We start from the raw sequence: 22653 nt of genomic DNA, 5'->3' as shown, positions 1-22653 counted from the left end.
ATTTCATCTTTGCAAACACTTTTCAGGTCAAGGTGACAGTTGACAACAGCAGCTCTGTGAGAATAATCAGGAAACCGCTCCCTTTTGCAAACACAGAAAATGATTTGTCCAAGCAAAGCACTTACTAAACACTTGGGCTGAAGCGTTTGCTTAAGTGAGCTTAACATTGCATAATAGGGATCATGTCTTCAAGAGAAACATAAAGGGATTGCTTGTACTCAAACCTGCTGAGACAAAACAAAAAGCAAGCTGGTTGTCAGACACTTCCCTAGCATGTAATAACGCACTGTCCTGGCTCCTCAAATTCGTCTGAGCTGGAGGGATTATGTATTTCTGACATAAAGAGATGACTGTACGCAGGGCAAAACCATTTTGGGTCCTCTGGGAAACTCAAACAATTGATTTTCTCAAGGACTAAACTGTAATGTATCCCTGCTTAGACTCAAATGAAGTCCCAAAAAAAGTTGTGAAATGATAATGAGACGTATTCCTCCCATCACTGATAAACAGTGATGTATTTAGTTGTCTAAATGCTCCATCGCCCCTGACACGTCGATAGCTATGATCCTTTCTGATAAAGCAGCAGATACAAGTTTGTGTATGATCGGTTAGTTATGGAGTGAGGAAGGATGAAGAGAGGAAATTAGCCATTGTCTTTGCTCAAACACTCCCTGGTACATTTACGTGACTGATGACACCGTTTCCTCTGACTACACACCATCAGCATGCTGGAATTAATGAGGAAAAAAATTAATAACATAAAACATACAGTAAAGTCTATCAAAAGGCAAGTGCCAAAAAAGCAGAGACAACTGAAAGATTACACTTTCATAGTTTCCCAGTTATCTGCGGGCCTCTTATCTTTGCACCACTGAAAGGCATGACAGAGCATACTGATGCTTATGTGAATATATCAACTGCGTCCCTGACGCGTTCGCCTACACTTCTCTTCCTTCTGTGTGCACTAAACCATTAAGAGGAAACACTGTACCCCTCTAAATCTCATTATGGGGATCGGGTTTGGAGTGTCTTAGTTCCCAACTTATCTTGCAGTTATTAAGATGCAAATGTCATGAGTAAATGTTGGCTTTTAATAATATAACAGAGACTTAAAATCCCGTCTTGTGCTCCTGGATATTTTTGGAGTCTTTCTCCTTTGAGGAAATAATTGTGAGAGATGAGCTGAATAAATTACTCTGCACAATGTCTTTAAAAGAAAAAGAAGATGAGCCTAGAAATTCTGCAAAATTTGATATTCCAACTTCACACATAGTCCATGTTATTTAAATGTTGGGTTTACATCTAGAGTAAAAACGTGTCACCTCAGGCTGCAGATTGACCGGTTGCTGCAATGCTTTATGTTTTCAAAAACTGTAGTAACACAAGTAATGTGTTTAGTCAGTCTGGTAAAGCTTTGACACTCTGGCCTTCTAAAATGAATTGATCTACAAATGGACATGACTACAACGTGTGAACCATTAAGACAGCCCGTTCATAAAGGCAGGTATCTGTTGGCCTCTAACAGCCATCTCCTGATCTCTATGACTCAGCAAACCCTGAAGACAAGAGACATCAGACAGCCTTTTGATCCAAAGCAGCTCAGCACTGAGATGATGGCTAGGGGAGTTGGGGAGTGTCCATGGCAGTATTTGACTTCCTCTTCAGTACAAAATTAATTACCCTTGTGACCTTAAGTGGTAGTGACAAGGCCAATGACTTACTTTCATCCCAAACTGATTCTCTCATTTGTTTGCTGTATGAGATGAAAGTTAATGATAGGAAAGGCTTTGAAACTCTCTGCCTTTCATGTTCCACCCTCTTTAATGTCCCTGGAAAAGCAGTAGTTGAAAATGGAATATGATCAGTCATCATGAAGGACAGTCCTGACCTCAACATTTCCTTATCAAATTGGCACAAACTCAACTATTTAAATGTAACACAACAGCAATGAATTCCCCCTCTCATTTTACAAATGCAGATGATGTAACTGGAGAATAACATAGAAAACCTAAATGCAATAAATGACACATTTACAAATTGTCTTTCTTCCGAGGTAATGATTTAACGCTGCTGACCGTGTGATGGGCACGCTGCATGCAAAATTATCTCTGTCAAAGTGTTTCATATTCCTAACTATTAAACGGACATTTCAGTTCAAGTACTTACACAAACTTGTCAATTTCTGGAGGAAATATAAATGGTATCTGCCAAGTTCAAAAGCTTTGACATAGGTATACTGAAAATGGGCCAAACGGCTGGTGAGTGATGTTGGGAGAGCAAAACATTTTAATTAAAAGCAAATCATGATGATGAGAGGAGATCTGCAAAATGCCAGTAACAGCTCAAAGATGTCATCTCTGACTTCATGATCTGTGGGTAAGATTTTTTCATAACAATTGTGTGAAATGCTCAAATGTCACGTTATCATGATAAGCAACATTCCAGATGGTGTCTAGGCTTATATAAAATTTTGATAATTAATGAATCATTAAAGTGATTTATCAAGCAGTCAAAATGCCCAGCATTTGGGGGTGACCTCTAGCTCACCCAGTAAAGCGTGCGCCCCATGTAGGCTGAGTCCTTGGCAGCGGCCTGGGTTTGAATCTGACCTGAGGCCCTTTGCTGCGTGTCATTCCCCCCCCCTTTCCTGTCTATCCACTGTCACTATCGAATAACGGGAAAAAGCCCCACATTGCTCATTCAGGCGTGTCTGAAAAAAGTATTTTTTCTGCTTTTCTCAGTTTTATTTCATTGTAAATTTAATTTTTATTTTTGACTGTTGGTCCAACAAAACAAGCAATAAGCACACCTTACTTTCGGTTACCTGTGCTGCGGGAAATTGAGATGTGTATTATTCATTTTCAGATATTTTATAAACTACAATTTATTTATGATTCTATGTCAGAGAGGGCAATGAAAAAGAGGGGTGGGAAATAGAACTTTATCTAATCACATGTAATCAATAACATGTATTAGAACACCAGAAAGCGTGGATACAAAACTGAACGCTCCATTTTAGTGGACTTTTGAGGAAATGCAGCTGCTTTGAGGGAAGCCTCAGATTCGTGGAGACAAAGCTCCTCTCCAAATTTCAGTGTTGTCAAAGTGACACCTCTTTTCCTCTTTTTCTCTGACAGCACCAGCTGGAGTTGATAAACCGCAGATTGTAGTTCAGTCAGCCATAGAAGCTGACAGTGATGTCAGTTGATTCAAGCCTCTCCACTACACCCAATCTATCCTCTGCCATGAATTTTTCAGGGCTCAAAAATGTATTAGTAGAGGGGTACTCCCGGTCCCTTTGGTTGAAAAGTCCAGATAGAGATAAAACTCGTGCATGAGCACCCCGCACCCCCAGGGCTCTGAATCATGAATGAGACCAGACTTACGCTCTGCAGGAACGAGAGACAAGGCCAGGAAAATGGCATACAATGCTGCATCTTTAATCACCTGAGCTGTGACTTCACTGGATGTGCAGACACCAGCTCGATCAGTGTTTTCCATGTGAGGCTCATCTCACGGCTCTGAGTGCCTCCAGTCATTTAAAATTCATTTTCTGGCGGTGCTCGAGTTGAGACTTGTAGTAGTAGAGAACGTGAAATTTCTTTCTAATCCTGCACACTTGGATTCACTGCACACTTGAATCAAAGATTTACCAAGCAGCTTTGTGGAAGAGTGGCGGTAATAATGATATCAATTCCTAATCAGATAATAGTATTTTACAGTCCTGAGGTTGGTGTACCCTAAATATTTAATTACTGAACCAAATATACACAGCCATAAGACAGCAATTAAGATTTTATTACTCTTATTTTGTTTTTTTGACAGTGCACTATTTATGTAGTGACCAAGGCTATACTGCTTTTCTTTTGGAGGTTTGCAAATATTTTTTTCTTTTTCATCATCGAACTGAAATGCTCCTTGCTATGTGTAGGTGCCATATCTGTTCCACAAAACATGTTTGTAGCCTCGATTTTAACGTGGTCAAGGTATTTTGAAGGTGCTTTCTTCTGCTTGTACAGACTGTCAACATTGAACTCAGTAGTGCTTTCAAAGTTGCACGGACATGAAAAAGCCACACCACAACATAAACTTCCCTCCGCCAATTTGGCTCTTCAAGAATCTATGCACATATAACCAATGAGCTCAAAACTTTCTTAAAGCTTTTATGTGTCCCAAACCAATTTTTTATTTTTTTTTTATTCCTCACAAATGGCACACAACGGGAGTCAAGGGGAGCGCCAACATATTCCCGAGCCAAGATTCTTTCTCAAATAGTGGCACAGGACAAAGAGACTAATGGTGTTTTGATCTAAGCACACAAGCCCCAGGCATGACATAACACATGCCAGCTTCTTCATTTCTCCAGACCACACCAGGGGTGCTCCACCAACACGCTCATCCCAATCTCCCCTGTGACACAAACAACTGAGTATGCTGAAAGGTTCTTCTTCTCTAAGCCCAAATTTTAGAGATATGGGCAGCGTTTATGGTAATAATATACACACCACTATAGAGCTATGCAGTTTCTAAAAGCATTATTCACTAAATGGTTAAACTTTAAGCAATGCACTCATTGTAAAGTCCCTAAAATATGTAATAGATGTAAGTGAATTGATTAAAAAAAACTGTGACTTTTTATTTTATTGGAAATAAACTAAATGTGACTAGAGTGGCCTGGATCTTAATCACTCTAATTAGACACTTGCAGCAACCACATTGTGTATTTGTCTTACAACTGATGCTGCTCAATTCTAGTGCACCTGCCTTCACTAAGGTACTAATTAAGAATCCCATTAGGATTCAGGGGCCTGCCAATTAATAGCTCCTTAAATACACAGATTCAGGTCTTTTGTGAAACACTTTGGTGAACCCAGCAGTTTTCTTGGGAAGCAATTGTAAGCCCATAACGAAGAAAGGGTAAGCTGTTATTACTGTGAGTGAATGAAAGATCCTCTTACAGACAAAACACTTTAAGTGTCTGTGAGCAGCGAGGCTTAAGGCGTCTATACAAATTGGGAGAACGCTGATTACAAAAAATCTGGCAGATAGTACTGTATGGAAAAACATATACTGTAAACTGTGGCCCACATCAAAATGGCAGACTTCCAGCTGTGATGTCCATCAACACCACATTACAAAATTGAGAGACACTCCTCTCTTTCTGAAGATGTCACGACTCAAAAAGAGGAGGAGGTTGAAACATGAACTTTATAGTACCGCGCTGAGCCGTTGTGCATCAGAAATTGAAAAAAACAGCAACTCGGGAGGTATTTTGATGCAGTTAAAAGGATCTGCATTCTGATTAGCACAAATTGGGGTTGATTTTAAACGTTTTAAGGCAATAGGTACATATAAGCAAAATGGTTTCAGTTTTGTGTTGCTGCTTTTCCACTTACATGTTGTATAGAATTTCTGTAAAAAGTCACAAGGATACATTGTGTAGAATTCAGTAGGTTCCTTAAAAAAACCATAGCTGTACTTACTTTGAAATAAAGATTAGCACTGTGGGCAAAATGTTGGTGGTCTGCTTCATTCCTTTATTTCTGAATGAACAGCAGAGGCACACAAAACTGAAACAGGTTTCTGAAGAAACCGTGTGGATCATTCTAACTATGCCTGCCTGTTGTGTTAAAATGCTAAAATGGCAAACCCTACTTGTACCTATCAGAATGCACGTCATTTTGCCTGCATCAACCTTCATCAGTCTATGTGCTGTTTTTCCACTTCTCATGCAGACCAGGCTCCACACAGTTGGGTACTATGAACTTCATGTTCCACCCTCCTCCTCCTCTTTCTGGGCCAGTGACATCATCAGAAACGTGTCCAGCCATAAGCACACTTCCCCAAGGAGATATGTAGTAGCTCTACTATTCAAACCACTTGGATACTGAAGGTAAGAAGAGTAACTGCACTCCAAAGTAGTGTATGTGTAGGGAATTAAAACACACATTTTGGTGGAAAAGCATTATGTCAACATGAAACAAAAGAAAGTCTTCACAGCACTGGGACTTCCCTGCAAACAATTGAAAGAAAGACACAAACTGTAAACATTTTGTGACAGGGAAGAGTACATTGTCAGCAGAACCCTATCCTGAGCCACCTCTAATTTACTTAATAGCAGAATCATAATGTGCAAGGCAGCTCCCTCTCAAACATATGGATACTTGATTTCATGAGGATAGCTATTTCCAACGGAGTCACACGCTAAAGCAAATTAGGCAATCTGATCAGCAATCAGGCTTGGCACTGGGTGCAATCAAAGAAAGGGAGAGATGATGAGACTGGACTGAGTCCAATCCCTGTTGATCGCTGACGACAAATGAGTTCTGCAAGAGGTTTAAATGAGGAAGAAGTAATAGATAGATTTGTGCCCTCTTACACAGATGCATGGTATAAATAATGCTCATGGCAATCAGAGGACACAGAGAATGTTATTATCTCTAATGGGTTGTGTAGAAATTGTACAACTCAATAGGGAATTGGAATTTCAAACCTGTTAGTTTCCTAATTGACACATGGCTAAAAAGCCATGCACGCAAATATATGCCTTGACATGTGCAATTACAACTTGGATGGGTTGTAATACAAGTGCGTGCTGCCTATTATTATTGACTGAGAAATATAAATAAAAGTGAGCAGTCTGAAAAATCTAGAACGTGACAGCCTGTGTGCTTATATTTATCTGTGAATGTTTAAAATATTTAAAATATGTATTTATCTTCGATGCCAGAAGTGGAAGTTTCTGTAGACTGACGATTCAGAGCAGCCTGGTGATTGCACAGACCGAAAATAAGCAATAATGTGTAATGAACAGTAAAAAAAATAGAGTTAGAAAATAGAGAAAAGCAAATAGTTATTTAGGTTATTTACCTGAGTACGTCCCCTGCGATGCTTGCTGATGTGTATCCCTTCTCGGATATCCATGTTACACCGCGCATCTCCTCACTCCTCGAGCCCAGCAGCTCCCGGCCAGCATCGAGTCGACGGCGACTGGGAAGTTCGTCTTCAAAGTGTTGCTCTCGTAGAAATGGCCAAACAACTCTCTTCTCTTCTCTGCGGAGGAAGGCAGGTTACCGTAAACGCTGCCGTTCACTCCTTCCAGGTGTCTTCGGTATTTTCAGAGTCCGAGTAGTTGCTAGCAGCCCGGGTCGTCCGCTTTCCATTCTCCAGACCCCGGAACGTTCATTTAGGGCAGGCAGGCAGTCCCTGCCCGCACCGCCGCCAGGCTGACATACGAACTAAACCCACAGCCGTGGTGGCTTCCAACAAAAATGTCTGCGGTGTGAAGGTGTTTAAATGTCGCTGAATGAATTCATTTTAGGAGCAGAAAGTGCTCACGGTCTGGTTGACGACGGCGGTGTTCAGTTTGAGCTTGTCCACAGGATGAGGACTGTAGTTGGCTGCGCGCGCGGCGGCAGTGGCACATGGGGCATCAGAGGTGGGTAGTAGCTACTGTAGCTGTTCTTGTTGATGTTGTTCACCCTGCAGGCTCACAGCACGTTCACTTACGATCCTATGAAGTGATCTTGCTTATCTGATTTCGTTGTTGTTGTTTCTTTTTAAGGAATTAAAAACAAAAAACATGTTTAAATTTTCTTTGGTGAAAGAAGTATAACTGTGCTTTTCTAAAGTAGGACTAGTAACACCACCGTGTAAAACTAATGTTACTAATGTTACTTACAATATTTCTAAATTCTAAATACAAGTGAAAAGTAAAAATACATAGATATTATCATAAAATGTAGCCTACTTAAAATATAAAAAGTAAATGTTATTGCTTCCACACCCACACACAAACACCGGTGTTTTCAATGTTGTCTAATTAAAACTCTTCTCAGGACTGTGTGGGCCTGTACAAACTGTACTTGATTGGCATCTTCCTCTCCCTTGCTGTAGCCTAGTGTAACATTTACCCTGTTATCATTCTTATAAGTCATCAGTCATCTATTAGAACATAGAGTTTGGTAATAGAATGTAACCCCCAGTTTAGCTCCACCCAACATACACCTGTCTAGATGACACCTGCGTGTAAGTGTGCAGAACTTTTAATTTGCAAAGTAACTGGTAATTACAGCTATCAAACAAATGTAGTGAAGTGTAAGGTAGTATAACATGGAAATACTTAAGTACAGGTACCTCACAATTGTACTTAAGGACAGTGCTTGAGTAAATGTAGGCTTGTTAATGCTCATTTTAGTTGTTTTAATGGCAGTCCCACACTATAAAAGAGACAGCTATAGTTGTTAGTTACTTAATGTTTGTCTTCTGGTATCAGTGTCCTCTTTGGGGGTCTGCTGGTTGCCCCCTGCTGCTTTAAAAGTCACTCAAAAAAGTGATGATCAAGGCATTCCAAATAACACAGTACCTTTGTAGCAGCGGATGTAACTGTGATCGAATTATTCACAGTTGCAGCATTTTTTCATGAGATGTTAACATGTTTTGTAAATTAACACTAAATTAGTACATAACAAGAAACAGATTTGTATCAGGAATAACAACTATGTGTTAGTTGATATAGACGTATGATCATGCATTTGTTTCTATCCTTTACTCTTCTCCTCAATGAAACTAGACAGACTGCCAGCTCATTAAGTTTAAACAGTCAGAACTTGGTATATGCACTGCCTCTGGCTCATAATCCACTCATAATGTTGAGTGGGATTTAAGAGAAACTTCTGTTTAAGCCAATGGGAAAGTGATAATTACAGCAGAAATTACTGAATGCCCCACTGAGCCTTGGAAAGGCAAAAGGAACAAGAAAAAAAGAGTATTTGGATTAACCTACTGAATGAACATTTAGTATTCCGTAGCCAGCCATACACACAGCTAATGGCACATCAAAGCTCCAAGGAACACTTAATAGTATAGCCACCCTAAACACAAATATCTGCAACTACTTGAATATTTCATGAATTCTTTAATGCTCATGACTGGAGGGAAATTTTCTTATCGTTTTACTCTGACAATTTCTTCCAAAGAAACTGAATTTTACCTCATGCAGTTTTACTCATTTCCCTCTGCTCTCCAAGAAGGCAGATACTGCGTGCAACCATCAACAATGCAACAATGAGCTTTTCATTGTTGTTTGGAAGATGTCATTTAAATACGTGAATTAAGTTTGTCCTGAGGCAGTAAATGAGATGCTGGAATAAGCAACTTGTCAACGCCACCAGGAGTCGGAAAGACAAGCGTTTCTCTGTGTGAGCAAGAGAAGGCAGATTATTCTCTGCAGAGGTGTCACACTGCCACACACTCTTTCAGACACATGCAAAGCGATGCTCTTAAATAAAATATTGTCTTTAGTCAGAAGTATTTTCCCTAACCTGTTCCGTGTCATAGTCTTTTATGTCAAGCTCCTTTCACGTCTGCCTGTTATTCTCCATTTTACTTACTTATAGATCTAATTAACCTAAGTTAACTAATAGGTATAACAGAACTACTAGATAATTTGTTATCCTCCATTTATCTATCTTTTAATTCGATGTTCAACCCTTTTCAAAAATAGATTGAATGACTGTTTGATTTTAGGAAAGGTGTGCAGTGTTGCTGGTACATTACCTGTATCCCTGTTCCCACTAATAGGTAACTTCTTTGTGGAGGCTAATGTGAAAGCATGTCATTAGCCAAAAAGCTAAATACCTGGGTTTTTTTTTATATGTTGCTTCTCCATGGAAGCAGCAAGATCAACATATATGATCTAAGCTTACAACAATCAGATCCGTGTTCTCTGTAGCACAATACAACAAAATCTTGTCTTTACTTCCGCATTTTAGGTGAAACTGGTTTAATTGGTGCTTGTGAGAAGCGACTAAGGTGAAGGGGAGCTTTAAACTGGACCTGAACTCGCTGTTGTACCAAAGTTTTTAGCACAGATGGTAACCTGAGTGTGCATTGACTGAGTTAGGGCAATCCTCCCTGCCCTTGTCTCTGCATGATGTCATTCAGTTTTAATCAAATGAAGGACAGTCAACAGCTCAGTCGCCTGCTCAGCAATGCAGACAGCACACTGGAGCTTATCCTTAGGACAGGAGGACGTGGAGGAAAATGAGAGGCTGATGCCTGATGTGAGGATACTTTTCTGTCTTGCAAAACTGGACCAGGACTGATTGTGACTTGAAGCTTTTTCAACGGTTGTGGGGCAGGACATGTGCTGTTTGAACTTTTATTTTGATTGGACATATTTTCATGCTCATTTAATGATATTTACAGAACCTTAGAGCTCAATAAAGACTGGCTATTGTCATACATGGAGTAAATAGGTGACATAAGGTCTCACTTGGTTTAAGTTGTTTATATAAATATAACATACAATGAGATTGAGTTTCCCTGTTGCCCCCCAACCAGTGAACTGAATGAATAAACCAATGATGGATTCCTGTCTACCCAATATGTCAAAAGTTTATGGAAGAGTGCAGTCATCTTATTTGACATTAGACTTGAAAACCAAATTGAAAGTGCAATGTCCTGCCATGTTTTATAGCTGACATTAAAATATATCCATGTAACAGAGTAAGGAGGAGTAGGAGTAATATGTTCACACCAACAGCACCAATTTAATATCAAAGGGAGGCAGGCATGTCACCAAGGTTTGAGTGCTGAAATGATTTGTTGATTAATTGATTGGTTGCTCGTTCCATCTTCTCAAATGTGATTATTTGCCGCTTTATAGCAGTTTTATGCAAATAAAGTACCGTAGGACAGAGATCTTCATCCTCAGAGCTACTGCAGGGGGGTCACCAAATTATAAATTTTTTGAAAGTTTTTTCAAAAATGAAAATGTCTTTACATGAATCCAACATATTATTAGCAAATAAAAATCAGCCTATTTGTGAAAAAAATACATTATTGATAGGCTTACTGCCCTATAGGTAAGGTATTCACTAAGGTAGCCATCCACAGATACAATTCATCCCAAGGATTCCCTCTGCCATATTTATGTTTAACATTAAAACATGATTTATGGAATAATGCCAACAATTATTTAATAGCTTAGTATTATACACTAAAAAGATATGCCACCCACACATTATTGTAGGCCCTGTTTAACATGCAACTCATTTTATACAATGCAGTAGGTGGTCCCTGCTCTGTCTCTCTCTCAGTTAAGGGGTCCTTGCCTTAAAAAACGTTGAAGTGCCCTGCCTTAGGGTTTTGAACTGCTGGTTGGACTGCATAAGCAATTTAACCCTTGTGTTGTCTTCCGTGCAACTTTGCTTTTCTGTGTGTTTTGACGTTTTAGTCATTTTTTTCCAAAGTTTTTGTCACTTTTTTTGATGTTTTTGCTGATTTTTTCGGCGCTTTTTCTAATGTTCATTTATACATTTTTTTTCAAATGCTATGAAATTGATTAAAACACCTAAATTCAGTGAAAGTAGTGAGCTGATCATTTAATTTACTTGTGAAGAGCGTTGTGCGGAACCATCCACGTTATTTCTTTTGACAATTTGGTTGATATAGAAACTTTTTGAAAATGGGTCAAATTTGACCCGAGGACAACAGGAGGGTTAAAAACATCATGTTGGGCCCTGGGAGCTTATGATGGACATTTTTCAACATTTCATAGACTGATTAGTAGATGAATCAACAATAACGGTTCAGTAATCATTAGTTGCAGCTTTATTGTCCCTATGAAAGTGAATTCTCTTCTCCACAGTTTACATGTAAGTGTGTTCATCTCAAGGTTATTGATTGATATATTTTCGTAACAAGACAAGAGTTGTTAATAAACTGAAGAAGCATGATGGACAAGTTAGAACATATACAATCACAGATGTTCAGTGAGTGTAGAAGAGGGAAAAAAATGTCTGTTCCTGTGGTACACCTGTGCTTGCAGCCTGGGGTTTGACAGGTAGCTGCATCGGTCTGTCACAAAGTCCGATAGCCTCCCACTCATTGAGGGAGCAATGTCAAGCTGCAACACATTGCTGTGTAACAGGTCCAGGATAATTATGAATATAAATAAGTGTTGAAAGGTATAATAAAAAGAAGCAAAAACTATTGGGTTTGTGCTGACTGTATATACCACTTGGCAATGTAGGCAAACTAGGAGAGTTTTTGAAAGAGCAGGTCTGTATCAGTCCTCGTTCTGACAAAGGTGAAAGAGTGTCCTTCATGTGCAAAGAAATGGTGACTTTCTGTTGAGAACATACTTTGAACAGAACACAATTTTGAATCAATGATCTAAAAAAACATAAGGCAGCAATGAATATTATGCCACCAAATCAAATTTGAAGGAGGCACAATTGCTGTCTGGCTAAGGGCTCCTGCACACTGCCTGCATGACGTGAGTGTGTCAGCTGCGTGGCGTGTCCGTTTTCATTTCGGCCCCCATGTTAACAGGTTAGCGCTTTCACACTACCTGCGTGACACGCACGTCTCAGGCGCCGAAAACGCGTGCATGCTAGAAATAGGACCAACGCCTATTTTTTACGCAATACGCAAGCGTGTTGGAAGCGTTTCCAGGCAAAATAGAATACGAAAAGATGTTGATATGTCATTTTGACATGATTACATTTAATAAATGACATTTTGATGTTTGAAAGTCTCTAGGTTTTGACAAATGCAGATATAAATGTAATTTAAAAAAAAGAATAATTATCGATTTTCAAATATTGTACCGGTCAATACAGAACAAAATATTCTGTAGCCTATTTTGCCGTCAATACTGCCGACGTTGTCTTTGCTGTAATCAAATCAGTATATATTTATGTTTAACATGAAGTATACTACTGCTTGAGTGCAGTAATTTTCCAAGGCTAGCGGCAGCAGCACCACGTCAGACACGTTTCTGGGTTAGAAGGTTAGAAGGAGGTGAGGTGGCCAGAACTCTGTAGCCCGCTTCTCGAAGCTACATTAGCCGCTACTACTGTAGCATAACAGCCTAATTACATAATGGGTAATGTAGGCGCCGGAATTTGAGAAGAAAGAATACATGCAATAAAAAAAATTCTTTCTGCTGCATCAATTTTGATACTTTAAAAAAAATGAGTGGATATCATAGGGAACACAAATACATTTATTTTTCAGATACATTCAGAATGAACATCTTGTTATAGCAGTTGACATACTGCAAATGTTTCATCACTATGTTGATAATAAACAATCTTGGTGGCACTTTGCTATAAAGCTCATATTGGATTTAAATGTTTATGATAGAATAGCATGTCCCTTTTTTTAACTGCAGGGAATTTGAGACACAGTAGGTCTAATCCACCCTCCACCTGTTGTCAGTATGAAATGTATTTTGTAGGCCTAATACTGCTATGTCTTCTGCTATTCTATTTGCATCAGCTTCAACTTTTTATAACTATACCAGCTGATAAAATAAGCTTAATACACCTGTTGCTGAACATCTGATGAGTAAACCTGAAGAAGTCACAATGTTTGCACAACTGAATAAATAAATGACATTGATCCAGACATTCCTGAAGAGCATCAATTGTGCTGAAAGATAATAGTTTCTGTCAGTTTCCATGTCAGAAAAGCACTCCTGGGTGACAATTAAGCTGAATGCAGCTTAATTGGCATGAGCTTAATTTAGCAAAATAAATATTTTGACAAAGATACTCGTTAATGATACATGTTTAATACCAACCCTACCAACCTACTCATGTTAGTTTGAAATAATCTAACACTAGGACTTTGATATTGACTTATGACTCCTGGCTCCACGGGCCAAATTGTCTGTGTGAGATATCGCACAGAAAAATCAAGAGGTTTTCTCTTTTACCACCAGCCTTCACTTGCTGCACACTAATGACTGTCTTGCCAAAGCATTTAACCTTGAGCCACTTTTTCTTCTCACTTAGAAAAGCTGAGTTCTTGAACCATGAAATGGAGGTAGTTGTCCCTCTAAAAGGAGGTTATAACCCAGACTACTTCAAGATTAATCAATTATTGCCATTTCAAATGTCATGAAGTTGTTGAAGTCAAATCATTATTGGATATTGGAACTTTTTTATATCATTCTGCTTTTTCTGTTTGTGTCACAATAATTTTCCTTATAAACCTTTCCTAGACATGACCATTGTTAAAATAAGGTTGTATGAAGAATTGTATACCTGTCCAAACACAGCAGATACAATGATGCATAAGCAGAATTAATTTGTCAAACTTATTCTGATCCAAAGTGATTCTGCTGCCAGACTTGGTAAATGTATTTATAAAAGTGTGTCTATGATCCAGTGCCTATGTACCCAGCTGTCTCAATGCAACCAGGGAGCAATGTGAAAGGGGAAGAAGGAATATGGCAAATCACCCACTGAATGACACAATCAAAGCAAAACCTGCATGAAGAAATTCCCTCTGAATTTGGATCTGTGGGTGTGTGTGTGTGTGTGTGTGTGTGTGTGTGTGTGTGTGTGTGTGTGTGGTAGTTAGGAAATATTCTAGATTTTAAGTAACAGTTAACTCTTCAAAGAACAAACTGACAGTGACAAGATGACAACTTTAACCTTTGTTGTGCATTAAAATCAGAAAAAGTTGTATATGTGTGTGTGTGTGTGTGGGAATATGTGTGCAAATGTGTGTGCAAATGTGTGTGTAAATGCATGCCCTTGAGGTGTTTTCATTCATTTCTATGTGAGAGGTGTTTGGGAGAGTTATGTCTTTGCTATTCTATATTTTTCCTATATTTTTGTGAATGTATGCCACTCTCTTGGAGTATAAGAAGGCCACACATTTGCGGGTACATTTTGCATAGGAGCGACATAATTAATATATTCATATATTTAGCCAGAACTTAATGAGCTTGGGTAATTTAAAATAAATGTCAATACATTTTTCTATTGTGATAATCAGTTATGAATTTGCTATTTACAGTAGGCACACGCTTGCTTTTGATTAGATTCCTTGCTCTCATCTCTGAGCTTGAAAAGAAGTTATTCTCTGAGTGAAATGCAAATAAAAAATTGCTGTGATGATGCCTACATTCAATAAGAAATCTTGCATCAACTGATATGGGGATATTAGAGGAACATTCTGGTACTGTATATTATATTATATAAATGTGGCCATTGTGTCTCACTGCAGAGGGATCTACATCCAGGGCAACTTCCCTTCCATTTTCTCTCAGCTAACGCTACCACTGTAATGTCGGATCATAGTGGGTCAAGGAGAAAATATAACCAGTTGTTACTGTTTATTGCTGATGGGTCACATATACTGCAGTTCCTCACATAAAGATGCTTTATACATGTTGCATGTTTTCGTAGCATATGGAGAGCTGACAATTTGTTCCAGCTGGAATAGGCATTTTCTTCCAGTTGATTTTGAAGAGATAATACAAGGGTTGATCCGCCATTGCATTTAGCTCCTATAACAACAGTGACAGTCAGTCTCACACATGTAAACAAACTGAGTGAATATGCAGGTTTGTTAGGTCAGAGACAAAATCATGTTCATTTGGAAAGCTTCCGTCTTGCAGCTTGCCCTGAAAATTCTCCAAAATTCCATAATGGAGGTGCAGAGACACCATGACCAATAGCCGCATTTATGGGAAATATGCCAGGTTACAATATACCGTAACATAATTCCTTTTGATAAGACTCTCTGATGGCACTTTTGCACCTTATATGCAAGTGATTGCCTGTCCACTTTTCCACTTGTCCACAATTGGTTGGCTGCTAAAAGTCTTCCTCCCTGGAGTATTTTGATAAGATTATAGTATGTGTACATACAGTAAGCTTTGTCCTTATCACATCAAACTAGAAAACGCTGCATGCCTGGTACAGAAAAGGCCTTGTCCTAGTTTCCATTTCAAACAGGTTTCCAACACTGTCAGAAGCTGTATTGTACCCCCTCCGACACATAGGGGGCCAGAGAAAGCTAAACACCAAGAATTGCAGCACTTTGCTATGAGATTTAGGGAGTGATATGGTTGGGCTTTCATATTCTTTGTCTCCAGTACACCTCTGCAGTGGCAGCAATTGTGACTCTATCTCTCCTGTCTAATGAATAATGCACACTAAGCCATCCTGAGTTATCCAAAACCAAGTCCCTCTTATCCCTGTTTGAGTGCATTGATTTCCTAGCTCTCACCAGCATCTGCAGAGGCTCAAAGGCTGCTCCTGTGTGTGGGGCAGGGGGATCAAAGAATAACAACAAGGCAAGCATCAAGCTTGTAGTGCACTTGTGGATACTCTGGAGTTCAGTACTCAGATGAAAGCAGAGGCCACGTCATCACGGTGCTTATATCTGCTATTAGAAATTCAGTTGAACTTGATCTGTGGTGACTCTGTCAACTTTGCTGTGATCACCTACAAAACAGGTAGCTGACACACCCTGATGAGGCTTACCCTATTCCAAGGCGAGGGCTTGCAGTGAATCCTTTGTAATTATCTACTGGCACAAGTAGAGAGCTTTTAATGAGCTGCGGATAAGGATGCTGAAACAGCTTCTGTTCTACAGTTGAACCAACCAATTCTAATTTTTCACAATCAGTAACATCACTCACCCAAGAGAAATGATTACATGCAACATCTATTGTAATCATAGCAGCATATTAGTGAGGATGAGAGAAGCACTGGTTTATTAATTTGTAAAATATTAGAGCCAGGAAAGCAACGAGTATTCACATAGACATTCATTTAATATCATCAAGTCTTACACCGTCTACTGTAGTCCCCTGAGTGCTAGCATTTTGGTGTATTATCTTGTGTTTTGCAGGAGCTGCAAATATCCTACACAGTCTCAGAAGTTTCAATGTTGCATGATAAATGATTGGTCTTACAATGTAAAGAGGCAGAAGAGGTGTACAACTATGACTATTTCTCACTAAAATGCTGCTTAGCCCTTGTGCTTTGATAGTCCCCAGATCGCTTGTCTCTGTGCAGAAAGGAAGACAAGATACACACCAAAAGAATACATTGTATTATAGGCAATGGGTTCAGAATTCAAGGTCTTCCTACTGTCACCATCTGTCCCATATTTAACAATTTCAGATTAAATCAATATTAATTTTCTGCTGCTGACCAAAAGGGACTTCACTCCCATTCAAATAAACCAATCCAATTTGATAAGGAGCCAGACTATTTGGATAAGCGTGGCAAGCAAATCAGCATGAGATATTCTCTTGGTGATTGTCTATTTTCTCCTCATGCTTGATTGCTTTAAGGATTTAGCGCACTGGAAAGTAAGTTTAGTGGAGTTTCATCACTGCTAGGGACAAGCGGTTTGAGGAAGGCTTGTGGAATACTCAAACATCTAAACCATTGAAAGGCCACAAGTCCAGAGTAAATAATCTCACCTCTTGAGTCAAATTGTAGCAATCAGAAAAATGAATGCACCATATAGTCCAACTTAAGGGGACATTTTTCACTGTGTTCCAAAATGTATAGAAATCAATATTTAATCTGCACCAAATATTGGACAATGCACAAAAGAGCCTGAGTTACTAAAAGCTAGACTGTCAATGGAATGAATAATCTTTTAGAATTGATTAGAAATAAACTCTGTGCCTGGAAAAGTAGCATCACTGTTGCATTAAGTGGACTTTGGAATGCCGCACCTTGTGCTTACAGTAGATCTCTCGAACCCAACAACCTCTGCAGGAAGCAGAACAATAAGTTTACCCTTGACAGTCACCGGATTCTCCGCTGTCAATTGATGAATAAGCATTTGCAGTGGATAAGAAAATACATTTCGTGGCTCGAGCAAAGCATCACAGTTGCAGACACCTAGACTTATTGTCTTGTTGAAGGTGACCTCCGCATTAGACAGAACAATAAGTTTGCATGACATTCGCGGCTGCTGTGGGTGTGATCAAGATGGTAATTCATGCCTGCACTGTACAATGTCTTGTCTGCCTGAAATGGGTTTGTGTGTATGTGTGCGTGTGTGTGTGTGTGTGTGTATGTGTGTGTGTGTGTGTGTTCACAGTTCACAGTCTGAGGGATATGTCTTATGCTTGTTCTAATAGGCTTTGCTCCAGTGAGTGCAGGGCTTACAGGTGTACTGCCTCCTATACACCCACATGCTCGCACACACGCACAAAGCAAAAATGAACACACACACACACACTGTGCTGAGGGGTCTAAAACCGGCAAGTGAAAATGCAAAGCTGGAGCATTTGATACACAGGGAGCCGCATTGGTTACCACTACGAATTCAGATCTGCATGCACACTTTAATGGCCGCTTGGGCACTTGTTTGAAAATACTGTATGCGACATCTCAGGCCTGAGTACATGAAAGAGTGGACACCAACTGGGACACCTGGCAATCCACCTGTCATACATGTGTCACACCACCTCCTGGACTTGGTAACAGAGTGGACACATGATCCCAGAGCCCAGAGCTAGCACCGCTCTGCAGGGGCTTCCATCTCTGACAACAGGTACATCTGTTCCTCTGTTTTCCCAGAAAGGACCAGCAGAAACACATTAATGGCACTAACAAAGTAGTTACAACGTCAGCATAAACAAGATTGTGTTCCCATGCAGTCACAGAGTGGTCATCATTTTCTTGTGGTTATTAAAACATTTGTTGTCCTAATAACTTAATGACTGCATTGTCCATTTCCTTTACATATACTTTATCAGAAAAAAAGGAATGTGTTGGCAACATTTCCAGACCTGTCTCTTAAAGAAAAGGGCCCAGTGAGAGACGGACAGACGGCCTCACAGTTGGTCACAGCATCATCGTGCCAAGGTTAGGAAAGGTCAAAGTCACCACATGCTTCCTAACCACAGCAATATCACTGATGTACCTCCAAAAACCCACATTAGATGCATAAACAAAAAGAAGTGTGGACATGTGTTGTTTGTGGTTGAGACCCAATATGAATTTTATGTCTGGGATTTTAGCAACATTAATGGTGCTGTCAGAATTACAGGTGTACATATGTGTTACAAATCATCAATGAAATTATAATTTTATAGTATATATAAAAAGCCTGCCCATTAAGATAGCACATGACTTTTCTTGGGAGCTCAGTACTATGTCAAATTCACAAAGGATCCAAAGCGTTAATACTTGGAACAGCCTGCAGTAGACTTACTCCAAACTCAGCTCTGCCGTGATAAACACTTGAGCCCCCAATAGACTCTGTGACACTGTGCTAATAGACCATGGATTAATATTTCATGCATATTAGGGCCCTTCAATTATAAAGTCACTGTAATTTACATTAAGTGGAACACCAATAAATTAGAGAACTAGAGAACATTTTGTGATTAACATAATCACACACATATACACATACATACATAGTATGTACATAATCTATGTATATGTATTAAAACCTATTAGAATATGTTTTTACATTTTTCATTTTTATTTGAATAATGGAAAGGCAGTTGTCTAATGGACAGTATAGCAATACTACCACAGTGAACTAAGACGGTGAGCATTGAAAAAAAAAAAAACCTATTACAAAAATGCTGAGACTAGATTGGTATAGGATTGTGCTGTAAATCATCAAATCTTTGATTCCACACAGTGTATCACTTACTCACTAAATCCTTTTTTCTGCCAACATCAACTCCTCAGCATCCAAATGAGCAAAGATACCACTGGCCAAACATTATGACCTGTCAACCCTGTCTCCTAAACAATTACGTTCCCATACAAAACTCTATTCTCAATTATGTTTAAAGGGAAATGTATTTTCCAGTGCCCGGCGCACGTTGTGAAGCGGTTGCTCTTTTGAAAAAACCTGGTTAATGTTGTAAATTTGAAACAAAACTACTTGGTTAGATCTAGAAAACAATGATTATTTGGGTTAAAACAGGAATGTTTGTTACGTAATTTATGTATGTTAAGTCTAGCACGTTACGTAAACAAGTCAACGTTGACTTTCGCAGACCTTGATTAGAAACGTATTTGGGATACATCAAGGACAAAATGGACAAAATACATTTCCTTGGAAACGTAATTGAGATTTCAGTTTCATTGTATAGGAAGGTCATTTTTAGGAGACAGGGCTGAACTTGTGATTGTACATCATCAATTGACGAATATGTGTAATTCAAAAATATGTTTTCATTCATGTATTTAGCCTAATTTGTGTGAGTAGAACATACATCTCGAGAGTACCAATCTACCCATTCATCCCAGAATGGTCCCAGAACCATTCTGGCATCAATGCACCCCGGAAAATAGTTCTGTTGGTTACTAAAATGTGAACTATGACTATATCTCACTTGGTTGAACTTTTCTTTCATTTTTATTGCTTAAATCACTGTGCAGTGCCTTTCCAAAAGAAATGTAAAAGGAAACATCTGGTGCTTTATTAACGTTTTCTTTTTTTCATTTGTATTCTCAGCAATCAGTCATCTAAGAGTCACCAGAATGTCATTAACTATACTATAATGAAAATGCTACATGATGTCAGTCTTCTTCCCCCAAAAATCTTCCAGCTGATGCATAATATTCTACAAAAGCAGAGAGGACAGGGAAGTGAATTGGGTGTGTGATTCACTGGAGTGGACATTCAAACTGCGAGCATACAAACACGGTTCAGCAGCACATAGATCCCACTCAGGAGAAGAGCCCCCCGCAGGCTACAACATGCAGCTAAAGGTGGAACGCTCATTGAGGAACATTATAATGATGTTTGTCACTGCCAATGATTCAGCTTGAGTAGAGAACAAGAGGGGCATGAGTGGCTTTGTACTCAATGGAGCAGAAGAATGGCTGAGAGAGGCTGTGGTGGTGGTGGTGGGGGGGTGAGGGAGGTGGAGGCTGATTAGATAGGTTGGTACACTGAGCCCGCCAACTCTGGCTGGGGAGTCAGTATGTGATGAGAGAAGGTGTGGTCACATCTTTGCTGATGACCTCATTATATGAACATCAGCTAATGATTTAATGGTATGTAATCAAACCGGTGTTGGTAATTGTATAGTGCATTGGCTAGCACATAGATGACTGTGGTGATGTTGTGGCATACTGGTTGTTACTGGCGTGTATTTGTGCTATTCCAGTCTAGCTGGGGAAAATGTCAGATGCATCCTATTGTGTTTCCTGTTCAGCTGTAGCCACAAAGTAGCCATAGGTCACACTAAAGTACAAACAAAGGCCGTAGCTTGACTTTGATTTGCCGTTTATCCCAATAACCTCACTTTTTGACCCCATTCAGTCCTGTCAACTGTCAGTTAAGCTAGACTTGGGGATGGATAGCCCCAAGGCATTGTTGTGGGTCAGTGGCTTGACCTAACAACATCATAGTGAACAATACTTTTTCTGAACCACTGTCAACCCTTTGACCACACGTTAGAGCTCAAACCTGCAATAACCGACAGCTAAACAATAAGCTGAAACTCACTATAAAGCTCTGTAAAGCCGAGGGGAGTTGCAGGTTCAGGTGATAATTCTCTGCCAGTTCATCACTACGAGTGAGCCCCTTCACATTGACATTTGATACATTATAAAAATATAAATTATAGCTGCCCTAGAGTAAGTCTATTCTACAGTATTCAACAATGCTTGTTTAGAAAAAGTTTCTTCATGACTTTATCAAATGATCTGACATAAAGCATTAGCTTAGTAAAATATGTATAAAGAGGTAAAGGTCTCTTGCATATCAGTGTGACAGCAGAAGCCGGTCTCAACATTTCAAAGAAGAAAAATTGGATAGCTGATTGGATGTTTTCAGTCCCAGAGTGTGAAAAAGCAGAATAATTAGTCACATATGATTGTGGTGTTGGTGAGAACCCAGTGATTGGAGGGCTGTTGTGTTAGCTACTCTGAAGAGGCTACACCTGGCCACTTAAATTGGCCAGACTAGAGGGCAGACACACACAGAAGGAAAGTAGGATCAAACATTGGATGATAAAAAAAAAAACATTACAGAAGGCTATGGAGGTGCTCCCTTGAGAGGTTAGTGTGTGTAAGTGTGTTTTGCGTGAGTCTATGCATGCACACTTGTATGTCCGTTCAGCTTTATATAACGCCGTCGTGCAGAAGTTCATCATCATCACCCCTCACCAGCTGTTTTGGTGTCATTCAGGTTTACTTTTCCAACATCTCGATGCAACAGCTCCATTAGTTTTTAAATGATAAGCTGTTGGACACATGTTGTTTTGCTGTTCAGCAGAGATTGACCAGCATTTCTCTTGAAAATGACTTTGCAGCAGTTGCAGCAGTGCAATTCAACGTGGCCTCCAGTTTCCGTCTGTTCCTTTGTGCAGTTAAAATCAGTGACGCATTGCTAATGTGGTATTTGATTGTAATTTACATTTGTTCTTCTGCCAGCAATAATTGTGGGTGATAACACTGACTAAATGAGGTGAAGCTCACTTGTTGAGGTGAAATTAGTTATTCCGGGACTTTACCTTCGATTGTATCCACTATCAGCATTTTTTTTTTCATCAGGATCAGTCATTTTAATGTGAGTTCAACTTCAGCAGAATGTATCGGGGGTTGCGCTTTTAGCTTGGTCTGCACCACTGGTGTCTGACTTTTCCATCTCCATCCTTCTTGTGATTTTAGCGCCAGTGAACACGAACTGGCGCTGGCTATCCTACCTCATTCTTTGCGGTAGTTACCGGGGCGCGTTTTTTTCCTTGCATTTTTTATTTACATTTATTTTTTAATCAGTAACAGATGTGATTTAAAATGTAGCAAAGTACAATACTTCAAACAAAACATACTTAAGTAAAAGTACAATTACAGATTTTAAAAACTGCTTTACAGTTTTTTTCAATTGCTTAAGCAC

The 22653-nt window shown here is 39.4% G+C and overlaps 1 protein-coding gene across 3 annotated transcripts in view; it reads right to left on the bottom strand.

Annotated features, from left to right (window-relative positions):
* cntn3a.1 (contactin 3a, tandem duplicate 1) overlaps positions 1-22653 on the bottom strand; it is a 138704-nt gene that overhangs the window by 70648 nt on the left and 45403 nt on the right. The window contains exon 1 of one of the 3 annotated variants that reach the window (XM_028582437.1): positions 6871-7551. The exons of the other annotated variants lie outside the window; for them this stretch is intronic. The gene's annotated coding sequence lies outside the window, so the exon portion shown is untranslated. Of the gene's footprint in view, positions 1-6870; positions 7552-22653 lie in introns of those variants that run through there. 3 annotated transcript variants of the gene reach the window in all.

This window comes from Perca flavescens, chromosome 7 (assembly GCF_004354835.1).
Source record: "Perca flavescens isolate YP-PL-M2 chromosome 7, PFLA_1.0, whole genome shotgun sequence".
NCBI lineage: Eukaryota > Metazoa > Chordata > Actinopteri > Perciformes > Percidae > Perca > Perca flavescens.
Note: the sequence above shows the minus strand (reverse complement) of the source record. Positions and strands in the feature narration are given on the sequence as shown.